Source organism: Natator depressus, chromosome 11 (assembly GCF_965152275.1).
Source record: "Natator depressus isolate rNatDep1 chromosome 11, rNatDep2.hap1, whole genome shotgun sequence".
In the NCBI taxonomy this organism is placed as follows: Eukaryota; Metazoa; Chordata; order Testudines; family Cheloniidae; genus Natator; species Natator depressus.
In genome coordinates, this window is record NC_134244.1 from 73,558,499 (window position 1) to 73,580,218 (window position 21,720).

Below are 21,720 nucleotides of genomic sequence, written 5' to 3' on the forward strand. Positions count from 1 at the left end.
GTAACACCCCTGTGTTCCCCCAACTCTGCCCATGGGCTCAGGGCTTCTGGCCCTTGGGGAGCACCGGGGCTCGGGGCTCCAGAATTCAGCCCTGCTGCTCCCGGCTTCAGCCCTGCGGGAGGTGCTGGGGTTCGGGCTTTGGATTTTAGCCACGGGGCCCTGCGGCCCCCCTGAAAGGGTTCATGGACCCCCAGTGGGCCACGAACCCCCTGTTGAGAACTGCTGGTCTAGAAAACATGATCTACGAGGAAAGGTTGAAAGAACTGGGTTTGTTTAGTCTGGAGAAGAGAAGACTGAGAGGGGACATGAGAACAGTTTTCAAGTACATAAAAGGTTGTTACAAGGAGGAGGGAGAAAAATTGTTCTTGTGAATCTCTGAGGACAGGACAAGAAGCAATGGGCTGAAATTGCAGCAAGGGAGGTTTAGGTTGGACGTTAGGAAAAACTTCCTGCCAGCATAGTTAAGCACTGGAACAAATTACCTAGGGAGGTTGTGGAATCTCTGTCATTGTAAGTTCTTAGCAGGATCGACAGTCACCGCTCAGGGATGGTCTAGATGAGGGGTAGTCAATTATTTTTTGTCAAGGTCCAAATTCTTCATCAATGTACAGTCAGGGGCCAGACTGCAGAGAAAATCATTTACAAAAATAATAATAACGATAATATGTAAATAAAAAGTTTCTGGGGTCTGTTCAAAAGCGTCTGGCAATCCGGATTTGGCCCGTGGTTCGCCTGTTGACAGCCCCTGGTCTAGATAATACAGGAGAATTACGGAGACCTCGGGAATGGAGGTTGTTCGTAACTTTGCCCAAGCCGTTATGGGCTGCTCCTCAGGGCGGAGTGCTCGGAACGGGGGCTCACACTCTGCAGCGGCTGCCCGGCAAGTTTCTGATTCTAGCCCCCTGACTGCAAGGGTGATGCGTGAGGCACTCGGGGGCGCTTTGGCACCAGTGGGTGCGCAGTGCAGGCTGGGGCCCTTTCAAACGCAGCCGCTCCTCCAGAGCGCGGCAGGCGGGCAGGAGTTCGGGCTCCAGCAGCTGACGCTCTCGGCCAGGTTCCAGCAGCAGCTCAGGGAGCTTCTTTCCTGGACTGAGACTAAGGTTGCAGGCTTGTCCCCCTCCCAGCCAGAGGCGGGAAACGGCCCCTGTGGCTAGTGCAGACCCCAGCACTCCTTCTCGGGAGCTCACAGCTGTGCCTGTGAACCTCAGCGTCTTCACCTGTACGTGGCTGGCCTTCCACGTGGCAAGTGGTGGGTGGGGTGGGGACAGGCAGCCCCGATGTGCCTAACTTGACGATGCAGTGCCGGCACAGCACGGTATTTGTTGGGTTTTTTTGTTTTTCGTCTCCGCTGCTGCCTGACTGCGTACTTCTGGGTCCACGTGGTGTCTGGTTGACGGGTCCGTCTGTAACTCTGGTGTTCGTATTTTTGAGGTTCTACTGTACTTAGTCCTGCCTTGAGTGCAGGGGACGGGACTAGGACGGTCCTTCCGGTTCTGTGATTCCATGGAAAGGACTAATGTGGGTTTTTTAATCTGACCTCCGGCATTACACCAACAATATGATTTTACCCAGTAATTCCCGGAGAATTCAAAGGATAAGAGATAAGGATAAGGATAAGAGAACACAAAGGATCCACTGATCAAGTTCCAGATCTCAGCTGTATAGTGGTGTGCAGTGAGCCCCTGTGCAGCTGAGCTCCTTGGCAGTAGGAAGTATGCATCCCCGTCAGTGCTCCTTAAATGCTACCCCACGCCTTTGCAGTCCAAGACTAGGTCTTTTAAGAAAGAATGCTCCACAGCCACCAAGAAGGGGCCAGGCTTTACCTGAGAGCTAGGTTCATACTGAAACCTGCCTCTGTCAGACATCTTTTACTTCCAAAATCTTCTACTGGACGATCTAGGCATATAAGCATCACTCCTGATCCCTTCCCAGAACCCCACCCCTGAATGCTACATGCACGTAAAGCAAATGTTGACAGATTATCTGTTTTGGTCAGGAGCCAGAAACATAGCTAATACTCTGACTCTGTGCAGCTCTCTCCAGAAAACCATGGCAAGAGAGTTTATTTGTAAATGGGAAGAAATAATCTGCATTTTTAAAGTTCTTTGGGACAGTGATAAAAGTCATTTTAGACATGCAAAGTATTATGAACTTGGCATTCTCACACTTAGATGCTTCTGTAGGCTGTACTCATTGCACACACTGAGGGCTCCTGGCTGCCCTCCATTCCCCTCCCCCCATGTGCCACCCTCCCATCCTCTCTATTTCACAGATTCCCTGCATCTGCTCACCCCTCTTTCATGTCACAGGCTCTGTCCCATGTTTCTTCATCTCCCCTAGGCTGGGGCTCTGTGTGCCCTCCGACCTTCCCCTACCACACAGAACTTCTGTATGCCTCCTCTCCCCAGGCCAGGGTCCCCTTTTCTCCCCACCATTATTTCTTTTCTTTCTGTCTGAGAGATAAGTCATTGGGGGTGTCACCATTTTAAAATTATTTTGGGAAGATGATTGTTCATCTTTGTAGTTGAGATTCCTCCAACATGGGAGTGACTGTTGAGTGTAGGACCTCTCTTCGTTCAGCCAGTTATTACTAGACAATGTTGCCTCCCCTAATTATCAAAGCTTTACTACTGAGTCACCTGTCTTTATTGGCAGTAACATTCTAATTAATATTTACTCCATTTTACTGTATGGTGATTGCCCAACCACTGTCTAACTCTTGCTTTGGTATAACTTGATTAAAGGGATGATCAACAATTTATTTCTGAATACTCCCTTGAGCCTGATCATGCAGTCCTTTTGGGAGAGGGATGTAGAGATCCAGCTTTATAAACCAGACTTCTCTGTCTTTTGTTCCTGTAACACTAGAAATAATTTTGTTTTTTAAACAGGAGAATAAACCATCCCTCATTCAGACTGGTCCTGAAGCAACCCTGCAGACCCACCTCCTTGTATTTGAGGCCGAGAAATCCAGAAAAGAAAACCGTGTTGTGTGTTTAGAAATGAGAAAGGAACTCTTCCCGAAGCCTACATACAAATGAACTTTTCAATTTGAGGAGACAGAATAAAAACTGGTCCCAGTTACCAGGGAAATCATGTCTTGTTTATACTAATCTGGAATATATATGGGGATGGGCACTACATAAAATCAAATTTTGCATACTACAAATCTGTAAAATGCAAAGGTGTGTTTAATAGAATTTTCTATATCGTTTCATTAATTTTTTTGGCTAAAGAAAAAATATTAAAAATCATCAGTATTTTTTTCTGCCTTGGTTTCCTTTAAAGGACATGAAGCTTATTCTTACAGTAGCACTTCACTTAACCCTGAAGTGCACTCTGACCTGAGAAACCAGCAGTTAGGAGGTACAATGGCAAAGGTTTTGACAGCATGGGAGTGAGTTTAAATCAGCATTTCTCGCATGCGGCCACCAGGGGCTTTTTGTGCAGGCCTAACAGCCTCCTGGGCAGCGGTGGAGAGGCCAAAGCATCAGCCTCTCCCCTTCCCTCCCTGTTGCTCCTGCATGAGCCACCATGCACCGCCTCTGGAGACAGGTGGGGCACAATGCTGCAGGAGCCAGGTGAGTTCTTGACTCACCTGTGGGGTGGGCAGGGCACCTTGGGGCTTGGGCTTCAGCCCTGGGTGAGAACCTGGCCGCAGGGCTTCAGCTGCACGGCTCGAGCCCCGGGCTCTGACCCAGGCTCCGGCCACGTGTCCTTGGCCCTGGGCGCTAACCCCTGGCTGTGCAGCAACAAGTGCTGGCTCCGGGCTCTGGCACCGACCCCCAGCCCTAACCCCGCTCCCTAACCCCAGCCCCAGCCCCAGCCCCAGGGTGGTGGGTGTTGATCCACAGCTCCAGCTGCGCAGCAGCAGCCACCAACCCTGGGCTCCAGCCGCTCACTCTGGACCCTGGGGGTGCTGCCTCCCAGCTCCAGCCATATGGCAGCAGGGCTCACCATTCTCCCCGACGCCTCCCCTAACCCCCATTTATCGCCCCCAGCCCCCACTGCCTTCCCTGGTTCCACCTCTATCCCCCCCATTGCCCCAGACCCCTGCTGCCTCCCTCTCCAAACCCGGGGCTTGCTGAGAAAAGCGAAACAAAGAAACATGCAAGTATCACTTTTCACAGCACACTTACTAGCTGCCTGGGAGGCTGTGAAAAGTGATACTTGTATGTTTGTTAATATCACTTTTCACAAACTCCCAGCTAGCTACTAAGGGTGCTGCGAAAAGCAATATTCAACATACAAATATAATTTTTCGTATTATTTTTGAGTCTGAAAAAACCCTACATAAATAAATTACAATGATTTGGACACGTGTATGTGCATATTTATTTGTTTTTCCTACAGTTAAGTATTTTAGGGAAAAGTGTCAGTGCGGCCACCAGCAAGAATTGGTGGTCACAGTCCGAGGCCACCAAAAAATGTGTTCTGAGAACCCCTGGTTTAAATGTACTAATAGGCAAAATCCAAACCAGCCATGTCTGCCTGAACCTTTTCAGGCAGGACTTCAGGTATCACGCAAAAGATCTTATTTTTCTTTGGTTCCATGTATACATTTGCTCAGATTTTACTTCTCCATTAAAAATGGAACCAATTCCCAGCTGCCTGTCAAGTGAGAGCCGGCTGAGTTTCCATGGTTCTCCCTGCACCCTTATGGGTCTGGTGCCAAGGGAGCACCACATAGGCCTGCAGTGAATCTCAACTGCCTCTAACTTGCCTAGCTCTTCTCAGCCATTTCTCTTGCTGTGAGCTGCCCTCCTTTTGAGCCCCACCAACTTCCTCACATGCAGGAACAGAAGCAGATTGCCATCTTGTGGCAACAGCTGAGGAAGGCGACTTTTCTGTCAGCACTAGAGTGGTCTATTGTATTGTGCTCTTCTTAAATAAGCAGGATACTGTGATTGTCCAGTGAGCGTGTCTCAGCTTTGTTACGTCAAGTGCTTTAAAAGGGGTGATGTGCTGCACTGTAGGGGCTGAGAAAGATCTCATGGGCTCCCCATCATCAATTCTGAGATTTGCACTGATTGGCATTAAGACTTTTGGGGTGATGGTTCTATGACTCAAACTCAGTGGCTTTGTTTGGTCTACCAGAGTCTGAGGTTGGTGATCTTCGGGGATGGTACAAGCCTTACCTAAGACATTTAAGCGAGTCAGAATGTGGAAGGAAGACGATAGAACGAATGATGTGCGAGTTCCTCCAAGTAACAGGGATAGCCGTCTGCCTCTGAACATAGCTCAATGTTTATTGTGCTTATCACGCTGGAATATGAATGGCTGCTCTGGGTGGCTGATAATCTATGAACACCATGTAGTAATTCCTGGATTTTTAAATTATTGTTTTAGCTGAACACATGTATAATGTTTGATCAAATACTGTTCAGGGAGAAAGGTATAAAAACATCCAAGTATTTGCTATGTTTAGAGTGGTCATGTTCTGTGGGATACCTTCTGGAAGAACAGTAGTGTGGTTAAGTAATTCGTGTCACATTCTGTGCTGCACCCCTGCACCGAAAAAAGGATTTTCTGCTGCTTACACTATTTGCAGCTTCATTGGGTGAAAATAAAGAAGCAACAGTGGCCAGGTCTGAGTGCCCCTCCTCTAACAAAAATCTTGAAATAGTTCACTGTAAAATTAAAAAACAACTGTGGCTTGTCTTAAGTAATGGTAAGGTGACGTTTAGAAGGAAGCCTACAGGTGCATCCTCACCTGTTCGTTGATCCAGCACAACTTCCTATACATTAGACTCTTACGACAGTCAGTAACGCTCTCTCTACCTCCACAATAGAGCTATTTAGAAAACGGGAGTTTGTATTCAGTTTGTATGAATGCTGTAATCTGGAAGGCCCAGATCCACAAAGGTATTTTGGTTCTTGACTTCCATTGGATTTCAGTGGAATTTAGGAGCCTAAATTTTACCTTTGTGGATCGGGGCCTAAGTAATTGCAGTTTGACAAACATGAAAGATGAATAATTTGTGCAAAATAAGAAGTAATTAACAAATGAGGACAATCAGAATCCTTGTCTGAGGACTCCTAAAGCCTCAAAATACTTTAATGTTCTTATGAAATAATTCACATCCACTATCATTTCTTTGCTTGTAGTAAAGATATTGTCCTTTTTAGTTGGCACACTGTTCTGATCGTTGTCTGTACAGTAATCTTTTGAGTAATTCAGTTCAGTTAGATGTTATCAGTCACCTGGAGTTTCTTCCTCAGAAGCTGTTATGGCTTTCAAGGCTCTTCTCTTCCTTAATCTTTCTGCATTTGTGATTGTCATAGGATGCAATGGGAAAAATCCAGAAAGACCTGAAAGAAAGATTATTTATGTTTATAGCTGGAGTTGCAATATGACTGTTCTAGACTCACAGATTCAAAGGCTAGAAGGGAGCGCTGTGATTATCTCGTCTGACATCCTATATAACACATGCTATAGATCTTCCCCAAAATAATTCTTAGCGTATATATTTCAGAAAAACATCCAATCTCAAGTTAAATTGTCAGTGATGGAGAATTCACGACAACCCTGGGTCAACTGTTCCAATAGTTAATGAGACTTTTAAGAAGTGAGAGTAATTGTCTCTCTCACCAACCCTCTAGTGGCTTGAAGTGCCTTTTACTGCTGTCTCGGCCAGCTCAGTGTCTCCATAAATGAGACCCGTTCCCATTTCCTCAAAAAGAACAGGAGTACTTGTGACACCTTAGAGACTAAGAAATGATAGCGCATCTTAATTAGCCTCTTACAGTTTGTATGGCAACTCCCACCTTTTCATGATTCTCTGTATGTGTATAGATCTTCTTACTATATGTTCCATTCTATTCATCTGATGAAGTGAGCTGTAGCCCACGAAAGCTTATGCTCAAATGAATTTGTTAGTCTCTAAGGTGCCACAAGTCCTCCCGTTCTTTTTCCGGATACAGACTAACAAGGCTGCTACTCTGAAACATCCCATTTCCTGTGGCCAAAAGAAGGGTGATTGCATATATACACAGTCTCAAGAATTCATGCAAAGAAATGAAGAAAGAGTCTTTGGTACTCCAAGTATGCGGAGGATCACCAAGGAAAACCTATTGTCTTTTAAGAGAAATAAGCAAATAGTTCAGATTGAAAAACACACTGAGTTACCTAGAAGTTTTTCAACCGGTTTTGTGACATGTGCTCCACAACCAATCCAGTGTTTGATTCTCTCGATGTTCAAGCCAACAAGCTTTTCATTGTGGCTATTTGGGAGTGGGTCATAGCAGCCCACTTGCTCCAAATACTTGCTGTCCCGTGCTCGCTTGTTATATGCGGCCACTATACGGAAGAAGGGTCTGTTGGCACAACCACCAAGAGCCAATCGGATAGCTACGTGTCCTCCATGATAATTTTTCATAAGGAGATGAGCTGAAGGGAAGATCAACAGGTGTCACAATAGATTTGACTATAAACAGATGTGTATAGACGTCGAGCCAAAAAATTCCAAAGGCCTTAGAGAAAAGCTTGGTTTCATTTAAAAATCAATAAAACTGCTGTAACCTTCCCTTACACAGCAACAGTAGATTATTCTTCATGATGGAATCGAAGTCTGTACCTTGCCAGGAGACTGAGGTCTTAAAGCAACTAATTTACAATAAAGATGACAGATTTGCTCTACCAACCCTTAAGAGAGTTCAGCGGTGAAGGCTGCACATTCTCCACTAACTGTGATTGATTTAGAGGGATGCAGAAACTGGGGTCTGCCAGTACAACATGGTGTGCACGCAACCCCTAACAAGCCCTGTCTGCACTTACCAAGGTGCACCATGATGACCCTTGAAAGCACCTGAAAGAGGAAAAAGACCATGAATGAATCCCCTGCCACTCCCAAACACAGAACAAGGGGCTAGCCCACTGCAGCTGTGCCGCTGTAAATGCTATAGGGTAGACATAGCCTTAATTGACAGAGATGAGACCCTGAAAGTTATACACCGGACCCTCGCTAGAACACGCGTCTAGATAACACAAATTCTGATAGAACGTGGTTGCGGATCCCAAATTTAGTAACGGTCATTAACTTTCATTGTAACGCGGTCCCCGCTGTAACGCAGTACCCGCTAAAATGCGGGATTTGGCATGGATCCCAAATCCCACATTCTCGTGAGGGTCCGGTGTAGTTTGAAAATCCTGAGGGAAACATGGGAGTTTAGTTGCAAGCCCTGCCCTGGCCCCTGTAGATTCTGTCTCTCATGACCCATTTGCCATGGCCATCCTGGGAATGGAAGTTTCAAAGCACCTGCCCCCACTCCCACTTTTATGCTTTGGGGTTTAGGTAACTTTCAACCTCTTAGGAGCACAGGCAAAATGAAAAGGATTTTTTTTTTCCCTGGTAGCCCTGCTAGGCATCAGCCTCACTGCCGCACCCTGCTTGCTTTTCTGTTTCAATAGCTTTGTTGCTAGGGCAATGCCAACAAGTGCCACATGAGTACATAAAATCACTTGTCATTTTAAGGTAAGAATTAGTTTCCCCATTACATTGGTGTTCTGAGGATTTGGTATTATTTTATATATGTACGTTAAGGCTGTCAATCACAGTTATCTCACACGATTAACTCAAAAAAATCAATCGCGATTAATCACACTTATAACAATAGAAGACCAATTGAAATTTATTAAATTTTTTTGATACATTTTCAATACTGATTTCAATTACAACACAGAATACAAAGTGCAGAGTGCTCACTTTATATTATTATTTTTTATTACAAATATATGCCCTGTAAAAATGATAAAACGCAAGTAGTAGTATTTTTCAATTCACCTCATACAAGTACTGAAGTGCAAACTCTTTATTGTGAAAGTGTAACAAATGCAGCTGGTTTTTTTTTTGGTTGCATAACTGCGCTCAAAAACAAAACAGTTTAAAACTTTAGCGCCTACCAGTCCACTCAGTCCTACTTCTTATTCTGCCAATCGCTAAGACAAAAGTTTGTTTACAACTGACGGGAGATACTGTTGCCTGCTTCTTATTTACAATGTCACCTGAAAGTGAGAACAGGCGTTCGCATGGCACTTTTGTAGCCGGCGTTGCAAGATATGCCAGAATGCTAAACATTCGTATGCCCCTTCATGCTTCGGCCACCATTCCAGAGGACATACTTCCATGCTGATGATGCTCGTTAAAAAAATAATACATCAATTAAATTTGTGACTGTACTCCTTGGGGGGAGAATTGTAGGTCTCCTGCTCTATTTTACCTGCATTCTGCATATGTTTCATGTTATTGCAGTCTTGGATGATGACCCAGCACATATTCGTTTTAAGAACACTTTCACAGCAGATTTGACAAAACGCAAAGAAAGTACCAATGTGAGATTTCTAAAAACAGCGACAGTGCTCGGCCCAAGGTTTAAGAATCTGAAGTGCCATCCAAAGTCTGAGAGGGACGAGATGTGGAGCACGCTTTTAGAAGTCTTAAAAGAGCAACACTCCGATGCGGAAACTACAGAACCCAAACCACCAAAAGAGAAAATCAGCCTTCTGCTGGAGGCATCCGACTCAGATGATGAAAATGAACACGTGTCATCGGTCCGCACTGCTTTGGATCTTTATCGAGCAGAACCCGTCATCAGCACGGAGGCATATCCTCTGGAATGGTGGTTGAAGCATGAAGGGACATATGAATCTTTAGCGCACCTGGCATGTAAATAACTTGCAACACTAGCTACAGCAGTGCCATGCGAACTCCTGCTCTCACTTTCAGGTGACACTGTAAACAAGAAGCGGCAGCATTATCTCCTGCAAATTGTAACTACCCTTGCTTGTCTGAGCGATTGGCTGACCAAGAAGTAGGACTGAGGGGACTTGTGGGCTCTAAAATTTTACACTGTTTTATTTTTGAATGTAGGGTTGCTGTTTTTTTACATAATTCTACATTTGTAAGTTCAACTTTTATGGGAAAGAGATTGCACTACAGTACGGGTATGAGGTGAGCTGAAAAACACAATGTTTTTGTTTTTACAGCGCAAATATTTGTAATCAAAAATAAATATAAAGTGAGGACTGTACACTTTGTATTGTGTTGTGATTGAAATTAATATATTTGAAGATGTAAGCATGCCACATATTTAAGTAAATGGTATTCTAGGGTTGTACAACCGCGCGCTTAATGGTGATTTTTTTTAATCGCTTGACAGCCCCAGTGTGTGTGTGTGGGCACACACTATGAAATTTACTGGATTGGGTTGCAGGAATTGTTATTCTTGGCTATTAACTAGTTCAGGGAATCCTCAAATCTTGCGCTAATTGCCCGCGGTTTAAGAAATAGCCGCGAACTCCCGGTTCACAGGACGCGTGTGTGTGTGTGTGGGGGGTGTCTCTGTCTCAGGGTCTCTGTGGGGGGGTCTCTGTCTCAGGGTCTCTGTGTCTGTGGGTGTGTGCGGGGGGGGGTCTCTGTGGGGGGGGTCTCTGTGGGTGTGGGGGGTCTCTCTGTGGGTCTCTGGGTGTGGGCGGGGGGGGGTCGGGAATTCAAAGCCGCTGGTTTTATGCTGCGGCCCCCCCGCCGGCCCCGGTTCCCCCCGGCCCCCCCGCCAGCTCAGGGCGCCCCGGAGCCCGGCCCCGCTCGCGGCTGCCTGCGCGGAGGGCGGCGCTGGAGGCCCGGCCGGGCTCCTCCCCCGGCTCCCGCGCACGCCGGCTGAACCGCCCCGGATCCGGCCTCACGGGCCGCCGCAGCGGGGTCGAGTCCCGCCGGCGTCAGACTCGCGAGCAGACCCGCGGCGGGGGGGGCGGAGCCGGGCCCTGCGGGTGACCCGCCATGTCCCATCGGGCATTGCGGGGCGCACGCCGCGGCCGCGGCCCGACCCGGCCGTCCCGCGCTCCGGGCGAGGCCGCTCGGCGCCGGGCTCCCTGGCTCCGCCCCCCCGCAGCCCCCCCCGCGAGCACCGGGCGCCCGCCGCCGGCCGCGGAGCGGACTCGCCTGGGTGGCCGCAGGCCCTGGGGTGCCGGGGGGACTTCCGGTCGCTGCCCCCGGGTCTGTGAACGCGCGGACCGGGGCCCGGACCCCGCCGGACCCCCCGGCCCGGGCCCGCCGGAGGCCGCGCGACGCCCGCGGGCGGGGGGGCGCGGCAGGTCTCCCGGGGCGGGCGGGCTGCCGGGGGCGGGCGGGCCCGTCCGTCGGGGCCGCGGGTCTCCCGCTCCGCCGGGCTGGGCCGGGAAAAGCCTCGGGCGTCGGGCCGCCCTGACGCCGGCCGGGCCCGTCCCGGGCGGGGCCGCGGCTCCCCGGCTCCCGGGCTGCCGGCCGGGGTCCCCTGCGCACCCCGCGGCGCGGCCTGAGGCGGCCGGGCCGGGGCCGGCCCGGGAGGCGATGCCGCGCCCCCGCCTGGGCCGCTGGCGCCCGCCGAGACGGGGCAGGGCGGCCCGCCCCAGGGAGCCGGCCGGGGCCCAGCCGCGGGCAGAGCCGGGTGGGTCGGAGGGGCGGGCTGCTGGCGGCGGGGAGCCGGCCCGGCTCGGGGGACAGCGGGCTCCGGGGCTGGCCCAGCCGGACCTGCCCGTCCCCGTGGTCACTGGGCCCTGGCCGCACCCTGCTCCGGACAGGCCGGGACCGGGGGAGCCGGTTACTTCTTATTCCGGTCCCGATTTCTTGGTCGGGGCATCGTCAAGGTCCAGACTTCAGAGAAAACAATAAACACCAATAACAATCCTGATCACAATAAAACAATAAAAAGATTTCAGGATCTGCTGGAAAGCAGCTGGTGGCCCAGATTTGGCCCAGGTCTGCCTGTTGACTGCCCCTGTAATAACCCCCCCTGCTCTCACAATGCTGGTTGAGAGTCACTCCAGGGGAAGGAAGTGGGGGTACATGGCTCCCTGGGGGCCTACAAGTCTCCCTTGGGTGTCCCACTCAGGTGGACTTGCTGACGTGAAGCAGGGGTGCTGAAGGCTCTGGGATTCAGAGTCAGGAGACGGTGAAGCCAGGTGACTTTCCTCACTGGAAAAAGTGTGACCTTAAGGGGGTTGCCACACTAAAGAGCTCCTCCCAGGGACTGTTCAAGAGCACCAGACCTATGGCAGGGAAACCGCCTGGCGAAGGGGATTTTCCAAAGGGCTGAAGCAGGTTTGGCAAGTCCATAGGAGTTAGGTGCTTTGGAGGTTCCCAGCAGACACCGAAATACCATTGAAAGTGTGGCCCAAGGTGCTTAAACACTAGGGCCCTGATGCTCAGCTGGTGTCAGTCAGGGAGGCTGAGAATCCCTGATAACGTCTCCTGTTAACCAGGAGCATCAGCCCCTGCGCTCAGATAGCCAGGGAGAGAGCAGGAGACAGCACTGGGCGCACAGATTCATGATTGAATTATCTGCTCTCCTGAAATCTTCCCCTTTGGGCTCTGCTCTGAGCAGCCAGGGAAGCTGGGACCCCAAGGGCTCTCCCAGGATCTGGGCCCCTCTGGGCTGGGCAGTCACAGTGCTCTGAATGGTTTCAGAGTAACAGCTGTGTTAGTCTGTATTCGCAGAAAGAAAAGGAGTACTTGTGGCACCTTAGAGACTAACCAATTTATTTGAGCATAAGCTTTCGTGAGTTACAGCTCACTTCATCGGATGCATGCTGTGGAAAGTGTAGAATATCTTTTTATATACACACAAAAAGCATGAAAAAATACCTCCTCCCACCCCACTCTCCTGCTGGTAATAGCTTATCTAAAGTGACCACTCTCCTTACAATGTGTATGATAATCAAGGTGGGCCATTTCCAGGACAAATCCAGGGTTTAACAAGAACGTCTGAGGGGAGGGGGGGGTTAGGAAAAAACAAGGGGAAATAGGCTACCTTGCATAATGACTAAGCCACTTCCAGTCTCTATTCAAGCCTAAGTTAATTGTATCCAATTTGCAAATGAATTCCAATTCAGGAGTTTCTCGCTGGAGTCTGGATTTGAAGTTTTTTTGTTGTAAAATAGCGACTTTCATGTCTGTAATCGCGTGGCCAGAGAGATTGAAGTGTTCTCCGACTGGTTTATGAATGTTATAATTCTTGACATCTGATTTGTGTCCCTTTATTCTTGTACATAGAGACTGTCCAGTTTGACCAATGTACATGGCAGAGGGGCATTGCTGGCACATGATGGCATATATCACATTGGTGGATGTGCAGGTGAACGAGCCTCTGATAGTGTGGCTCTGATCCACGAGTAATACGGGCACACACGAACTGATAATAACCCAACCTGCTGGGCCAAATCCCTCCCCCTGCCCTGCTCGAATACAATGAGAGAAACCCCCGGCAGCGCCCCTTACCCAGGAATCCCGTCACAGCCTCCTGGAGATTGTTCTCTCGAGGGAAGTCCTGGATTCTTTTTTCCAGCTCAGGGGACTCGGGCACCGGATGCGGAGACGTAGCCTTCTCATCCCTGCAGAGTCACGAGCGTGTTTATTCCTCCCATTCCTTTGCTCTAAGTTCCTGCCCCCCAGAGCCAGATGGGGAGTGGGTGGGAGCTGGGCCACAGGCAGGGCTAACGGGGCCGTGACCTCTGCTGCCCAGGGAATTTACTGCCTGCACAATCTGCCGGGGCCGGCCTGGAGACTGGGGGCCTCTCTCCATCCAGAGAGAAAACCCAGCCCAGGCAGGGCCAGCTCCCCTCACACCTGGCCCAGCCCCACGTTCCCTACAAGGGCCTGGAGGGGCTTCTCCCAGGGATGAGAGAGGGGCCCATTCTCCATGCCCAGCTTCTTCTCAGCTTCTCCTCTTAGCCTCCAAGGGGCCTGGTCACTCCCCATGGGGTGGGGGTTCTGGGACTGAGACACTGCCCCACGAGGGCCTGGGCTGGGACACTCAGCTCTTTCCCCACAGGCCCTTGGGGCCCCCTCACACGGGACAGGCTCTGGGCCATGACAGAGCTGGGGCCAGGTCCCAGCTGGGCCCTCGGGGTGACAGGCTCTCAGCCCCATTAATGATCCCCCAAGCCAGCCTGGTCCCAGGGAGCGTTCTCCAGCCCAGAGCTGTGGGGCACTCCCCTTCCCAGGGTGGGTCACACAGACACAGCGGCAGCAGCCCCAGGGCTATGGGGATGGAGGGGGGCTGGATCCAGAGGGTGAGACCGTCCCACGGTCGGGATGCTGGGTCTGCTGCCTGGGCTCTGAGCCCTGGTCTACACTAGGACTTTAGGTCTCATTTAGCAGCTTTAAATCGATGTAAACCTGCACCCGTCCACACGATGAAGCCCTTTATTTCGACTTAAAGGGCTCTTAAAATCGATTTCCTTACTCCACCCCTGAGAAGTGGATTAGCGCTTAAATCGGCCTTGCCGGGTTGAATTTGGGGTACTGTGGACACAATTCGACGGTATTGGCCTCCGGGAGCTATCCCAGAGTGCTCCATTGTGACTGCTCTGGACAGCACTCTCAACTCGGATGCACGAGTGTTTGCCGTTGCTCTGACGCAGGGAGGGGCGACTGACGACACGGCTCACAGGGTTGGCTTACAGGGAGCTAAAATCAACAAAGGGGGTGGCTTTACATCAAGGAGTATTTCAGGCAGGACTTCACGGAGGGTTCCAATAAGAAATGGTGCACCGAAGTTATTGTTCTTATTGGAACAAGGAGGTTAGTCTGGCCTCTGCTTGATACATGGCTAGATTTACCTCGCTGCACCTTCTCTGTGCGTGACTGCAGTGTGACCTAGAGGAATGAGTCCCCTAGACGGGGGGGGGGGGGGTGTGTGTGTGTGTTTGCAAATGAGTACAAAACAAATCTGGTCTATTTCTTGTTTTGATCCACTCCATCTATCTTTTACATCTTTGGCTGGCAGCAGACGGTGCAGAAGGACTGCAAGCCATCCACATCTCATGGCTGCTCGGCAGAAGATGGTGCAATAGGACTGCTAGCCATCCACATCTCATGGCTGCTCGGCAGAAGACGGTGCAATAGGACTGCTAGCAATCCGTATCGCCTGCCTGCTCACCATAAGATGGTTCAATAGGATTGACTGCAGGACTAAAGAGAATGACCGGATCAAGTCACTCCAAATTTAGTCCCTGCGCCCATGTCTGCCGAGGCGCTCCTGATCAACCTCACAGAGGCGACCAGGAGCACCTCGGACACGACGATGACAGCTACCAGTCCTATTGCACTGTCTGCTGCCCCAAGGCAATGGGTTGCTGCTGCTGTGTAGCAATGCAGTACCGCGTCTGCCAGCACCCAGGAGACGTACGGTGACGGTGAGCTGAGCGGGCTCCACGCTTGCCGTGGTCTGGCGTCTGCACAGGTAACTCAGGAAAAAAGGCGCGAAACGATTGTCTGCCGTTGCTTTCATGGAGGGAGGGAGGGAACGGGGGCCTGACGACATGTACCCAGAACCACCCGCGACAATGTTTTAGCCCCATCAGGCACTGGGATCTCAACCCAGAATTCCAATGGGCAGCGGAGACTGCGGGAACTGTGGGATAGCCACCCACAGTGCAACGCTCCGGAAGTCGACGCTAGCCTCGGTACTGTGGAAGCTCTCCGCCGAGTCAATGCACTTAATGCACTTAGAGCATTTTCTCTGGGGACACACACACTCGACTATATAAAACCGATTTCTAAAAAACCGACTTCCATAAATTCGACCTAATTTCGTAGTGTAGACATACCCTGAGTCTTTCCCAGCACAACGAGGCGTGGGGGCAGACGGAGCCCGGATGTATCTGCTCACGGCACTTCTGACACCCTAGAGGGGAAGGAGAGACAGAGCAGAGAGTCAGTGCCCATGGCCCAGCCGGCCCCCTGCCCCAGAGGGGTCACTCTGCTCCCCCAGCCCCGGCCCCACAGGCTGCTCCCCCAGCGGGGTGGAGCACTGAAGGGCTGTGCTAGTGGGCGCAGAGCCCCGTTCACACCAGATGTTCCGCAGGGACGGGACGGCCGGGTCCTCTGTGCTGAGCCCAGGGCTGGAACAGCCTTTCACCAGCCTCCCCCCACCTCCCCGACAGCCCAAACTCCTGTCTCTCTGCAGCCCTGGGCCCCTGGCCCTGCAGACGCCCCGGGCCGTGCTCCCTGCACTGAGTTACCCTGTCAGCCCGAGTGACTCAGGGGCCGTCTCCTCCCTGCACTGGGCTCTGGGCGCATCTGACACTGTCTCACCTGCAGCAATTCCAGCACCGGCTGCTGACGCTTCCCCTCCAGCTCTGTGATCAGGGCGCTGAGCCGGGAAATCTCCTCACCCAGGTGGGTGGCATTTTCCTCCCTCCTCCTCCCAATCGCCTCGTCCAGCTCTCCCAGCCGGGCCAGGAGGAGGCGCTCCTGTTCAGCCAGAAACTGGCGCAGCCCCTCGCACTTGGACACCACCAGCGGCCGCTCCACTTCCGTCTGCCTCTGGGGTGCACAGAGAGACGCAGGGGTAGGGCAGGGACACGGGGAGAGCGGGTGTCATGGGAAATGGGACAAAGCCTTGTCCGGGCTCCACAGAGCCTTTCATTCAATATCTTTGCCAGAGTCACTGTGGCTACACTAGAGCTTTTGCTAGTATAAAAATGTGACCCAAAATCACCAACCCCCAGCCCGTCCCCAGCACTGTCCCAGCACCAGAGTGAAGTGCAGACCAGGCCGTGGCAAATGGTGCTTCCCAAACTGCCCAGTGGCATCACTGGAACATCTGACACTCGAACCCTGGGATCAGCAAAAGTCTCCCCCGCTCCGCCCCGACCCCTGCCACATCTGTGTCTGTTCAGTGTTTTACTGGCCTCTCCCTCTGGCCCCCACTCCCAGTGCTAGAGAGACAGAACCAGAGGCTGCTCCCAGCTACCCTGGTGTAAACCCACTGGCCCCAGTGGGAACTAACACCAGGGTCCCAGAGGAGTCTGACCCTGACCCCACTGACTTCGGTGGGGTAACTCCTGATGTACACCAGGTACCTGAGAGCAGAGCTGCCCTGCACTGGTTACAATGACCCTGACCTGTCTCCCTGTAGCGACCCTGGAAACCCTTTAACCTTCTGAATGACCCAGACCCCAAGCAGCGCAGAGACCCCCTGCTGCTGTCGCTGACACCCCTGTGCAAAGCGGCCGGGCAGGGCAGGGCACCTACCAGGAGCCTCTCACTCTCCTTGTCCCAGTCAGATTTCAGGCCCAGGAGCTCTTCTGTCTCCTCCCACAGATGCTGCAGGCAGCTCAGGATTTGCTCCTGCAAACAGACAATGGCTCTGGGGGCTGGTTTGGGGTCACTGGTTTGTGCCCAGCGATAACTGAGCAGAGTGAGGCTGTGGGAGCAGGTCCCCCTTCTCCAACCCTCTGAAAAAGTGACCTCAGCTCCAAGGTAGCTCCCCGGCAGAGCTGCTGGGCCTGGCCCACTCTGCCCCAGCACCATCATCTCCAGGCGGTTTCCCTGCCATAGGTCTGGTGCTCTTGAACAGTCCCTGGGAGGAGCTCTTTAGTGTGGCAACCCCCTTAAGGTCACACTTTTTCCAATGAGGAAAGTCACCTGACTTCACCGCCTCCTGACTCTGAATCTCAGAGCCTTCAACACCCCTGCTTCACGTCAGCAAGTCCACCTGAGTTGGATACCCAAGGGAGACTTGTAGGCCCCCAGGGAGCCATGTACCCCCACTTCCTTACCCTGGAGTGACTCTCAACCAGCATTGTGAAAGCACGGGGGGTTATTACAGGGGCAGTCAACAGGCAGACCGCGAGCCAAATCTGGACCACCAGCTGCTTTCCAGCAGATCCTGAAATCTTTTTATTATTTTATTATGATCATGATTGTTATTATTTTTTATTATTTTCTCTGAAGTCTGGACCTTGACTATGCCTTGACCAAGAAATTTGGACCTTTATAAAAAATAATTGACTCTCCCTGTTTTTTGACATGTCTGGAACACAGCGCAGGCAGTGCTTAGTGAACACAGAGAACGGAAAGGTCCATCTGGGTCAGTCCCGGAGCCCTCTGTCCCCTCTGTCGTCCGAGCCCACAAGCTGCTCTCCTGCCTCCAGATGCCCACACTTAGAACCCCAGCCCAATCCTTTGTCCTCCCGCTGGGCACACTTGGCTGGCTTCCCATGGAGGGTGGGCCGTCCATGGTCATTTATTGTTTGGTGCCCAATGTCCAGGCAATTGGAATGGCCATTGTCTTCTGGGACACTTCATGGGCATGGGGCCCCAGGCAGCCAGCTGTCCCTCATGCCTGTATCTCTGGGTCTCTACAAGGAACACCTTTCCCCCTCCCCTCACCTACTTAACCATGGGTAAGGCTAAGATTTTGTCCGGGATATTTTTAGTAACAGTCACGGCAGGTCACGGGCAATAAAGAAAAATTCACAGAAGCCCGTGACCTGTCCATGGGGAGTTCAGCTGCGGGGTCCCCACACCGCTCACAGTGGCTGGGCAGCTGTGGGGGCTCGCTTGGAGCTACGAGCTGAAGTCACAGAGGTCTCTGGAAGTCACGGATTCCCCCACTGCAACTTGAGACCATTACTCCTTGTCCTGTCCTCTTCTACCACTGAGAATAGTCTAGAACCATCCTCTCTGGAACCACCTCTCAGGTAGTTGAAAGCAGCTATCAAATCCCCCCTCATTCTTCTCTTCTGCAGACTAAACAATCCCAGTTCCCTCAGCCTCTCCTCATAAGTCATGTGTTCCAGACCCCTAATCATTTTTCTTGCCCTTCGCTGGACTCTCTCCAATTTATCCACATCCTTCTTGTAGTGTGGGGCCCAAAACTGGACACAATACTCCAGATGAGGCCTCACCAATGTCAAATAGAGGGGAATGATCACGTCCCTCGATCTGCTCGCTATGCCCCTACTTATACATCCCAAAATGCCATTGGCCTTCTTGGCTACAAGGGCACACTGCTGACTCATATCCAGCTTCTCGTCCACTGTAACCCCTAGGTCCTTTTCCGCAGAACTGCTGCCTAGCCATTCGGTCCCTAGTCTGTAGCTGTGCATTGGGTTCTTCCGTCCTAAGTGCAGGACCCTGCATTTATCCTTATTGAACCTCATCAGGTTTCTTTTGGCCCAATCCTCCAATTTGTCCAGGTCCCTCTGTATCCTATCTCTGCCCTCCAACGTATCTACCACTCCTCCCAGTTTAGTATCATCCGCAAATTTGCTGAGAGTGCAATCCACACCATCCTCCAGATCATTTATGAAGATATTGAACAAAACCGGCCCCAGGACCGACCCCTGGGGCACTCCACTTGACACCGGCTGCCAACTAGACATGGAGCCATTGATCACTACCCGTTGAGCCCGACAATCTAGCCAACTTTCTACCCACCTTAAAGTACATTCATCCAGCCCATACTTCTTTAACTTGCTGACAAGAATACTGTGGGAGACAGTGTCAAAAGCTTTGCTAAAGTCAAGAAACAATACATCCACTGCTTTCCCTTCATCCACAGAACCAGTAATCTCATCATAAAAGGCGATTAGATTAGTCAGGCATGACCTTCCCTTGGTGAATCCATGCTGACTGTTCCTGATCACTTTACTCTCATGTAAGTGCTTCAGGATTGATTCTTTGAGGACCTGCTCCATGATTTTTCCGGGGACTGAGGTGAGGCTGACCGGCCTGTAGTTCCCAGGATCCTCCTTCTTCCCTTTTTTAAAGATTGGCACTACATTAGCCTTTTTCCAGTCATCCGGGACTTCCCCCGTTCGCCACGAGTTTTCAAAGATAATGGCCAATGGCTCTGCAATCACATCCGCCAATTCCTTCAGCACTCTCGGATGCAACTCGTCCGGCCCCATGGACTTGTGCACGTCCAGCTTTTCTAAATAGTCCCTAACCACCTCTTTCTCCACAGAGGGCTGGCCATCTACTCCCCATGTTGCGATGCCCAGCGCAGCAGTCTGGGAGCTGTCCTTGTTAGTGAAGACAGAAGCAAAAAAAGCATTGAGTACATTAGCTTTTTCCACATCCTCTGTCACTAGGTTGCCTCCTTACTAATCCCAGTTTACCAAACTATCCAGGCTGCTCCATACAACGGCCCCGTCACTAGCATTATTTACCACTCCTCCAAGCTGTGTTAGCCACAGACTTTATCAGCAGTGATTTTATACTTACTTCCAGATCGTTAATTAAAAAGTTGACAAGTGAGGGGGCTACAACCAATCCCTGTGGCGCCTCATTAACAGCTCCCCCATTCAGTGATGATGCCCCATTGACAGGTACAAGGTCAGACTTGGGGTCACAGAGCAGGGGGATTATTTTACTACTGTTTTATAATGCACCTAATTTATTTATTCACAGACTCCACCTACAGTGTCTGTCACTGTTGTATCTGGGCCCTTCTGGGACAATTCTAGTCTCATTTACACTGGATCCACTCCAAAGTGAATCCAGGCCATCCCTCCCAGCCTGCCCACGAATGCTGTCTGTGGAGATCTCTCGCAGGAAACAGCCTCACTCAGCCATGCTAGGGCTGGTGCCCTGATTTCTTGGCTTCTGTGGAAACACTCCCAATGGCCTTTCCCCTTCCCCTTCCCGCACATGCTGCCCCAGGCTGGGCAGATCCCATCTGTCTAGGGTTTGCCCCTGCTTCACCTGCCACCTTTCCACTCAGGGGACTCAGGGCACTTCAGTAATTCAACAAATGCCCTTGCTTTATTAGCACTGTGTCCAGGCCCTACTCAGGTATCAGGCCCCATTGTGCCAGGTGCTGCATACATACAGAACAAACAGACAGTCTCTGTCCCAAAGAGCTGCAATCTCCCTGCTTCCCTTCTCCCTGCAGGAAACCCTCTTTGCTACATCTTGGACCTGCTCCCACTGCTCTCTGGGTGACTGGCACTTTCACTAGCTCAGAGCCTTAGAACATTTTCTACGTGTTTCTGAGCCTCCGAACTATTTAATAAAATCACATCTCTGGGTGAGTTATGGCTTTGCTCCTCCCGCACCAAATGGGAGCGTCCTGAATGCAGCCAAACAGCTGTTTTGTGGTGGGCAGAAGGCCCTGGAAGGGTGCGGGAGGAGTTGGTCAGCGGGAGATGCTCTGGGGGGAGGGCAGAGCTTGGCTGCCGGTGGGTGCTAAGCACCCACTAATTTTTCCCCATGGGTGCTCCAGCCCCGGGACACCCATGCAGTCAGCGCAGATGATGCCCTCCCCCAAATCAAAAGTCCTCGAGAGTTTGGGTGCATCTCTCCATGTTGTAAATGTTACCAGCTTCTGTGTGTGCGTGTCTCTCTGGGTGGGTGGGGGGGGTCTGTGTGTGTTGATGCTTAAGCTGATTGTGAGGTCACGGATGCCAACAGCAAAGACTGTTCGGCCTCAGCATTCTTGCCCTGCCTTCAGTCTGCCAACTGGCTTGGTTGACAACGGCTGGTGACCCAAGGAGCTGCTGAGAGACGCGGACTATCCCTCTGTCAACAACTTCTTGCATCAGCTTTTTCCACAGGTTTTCGACAAAAGATGAGTTTTTACAGAAGGTAATTCCCAGATTCTTTTCCTGCTCCTTCGATCGCACATGACAGGTTGGTGCCTCCTTCCCCTAGGGCAGGGGTGGCCGACCTGGGGCTCCGGGGCCGCATGCGGCTCGTCAGAGGTTAATACGCGGCTCCTTGCACAGCGCTGACTCCGAGGCTGGAGCTACAGATGCCAACTTTCCAATACGCTGTGGGGTGCTCACTGCTCAACCCCCTGCTCTGCCCCAGGTCCTGCCACCTCTCCACCCCTTCCCCCAAGGCCCCTGCCCCTTCCCCCGAGCCTGCCATGCCCTCGCTCCTGCCCCTTCCCCACCAGAGCCTCCTGCGCACGGCAGAACAGCCGATTGCGGCGGGCGGGAGGAGTGGGGAG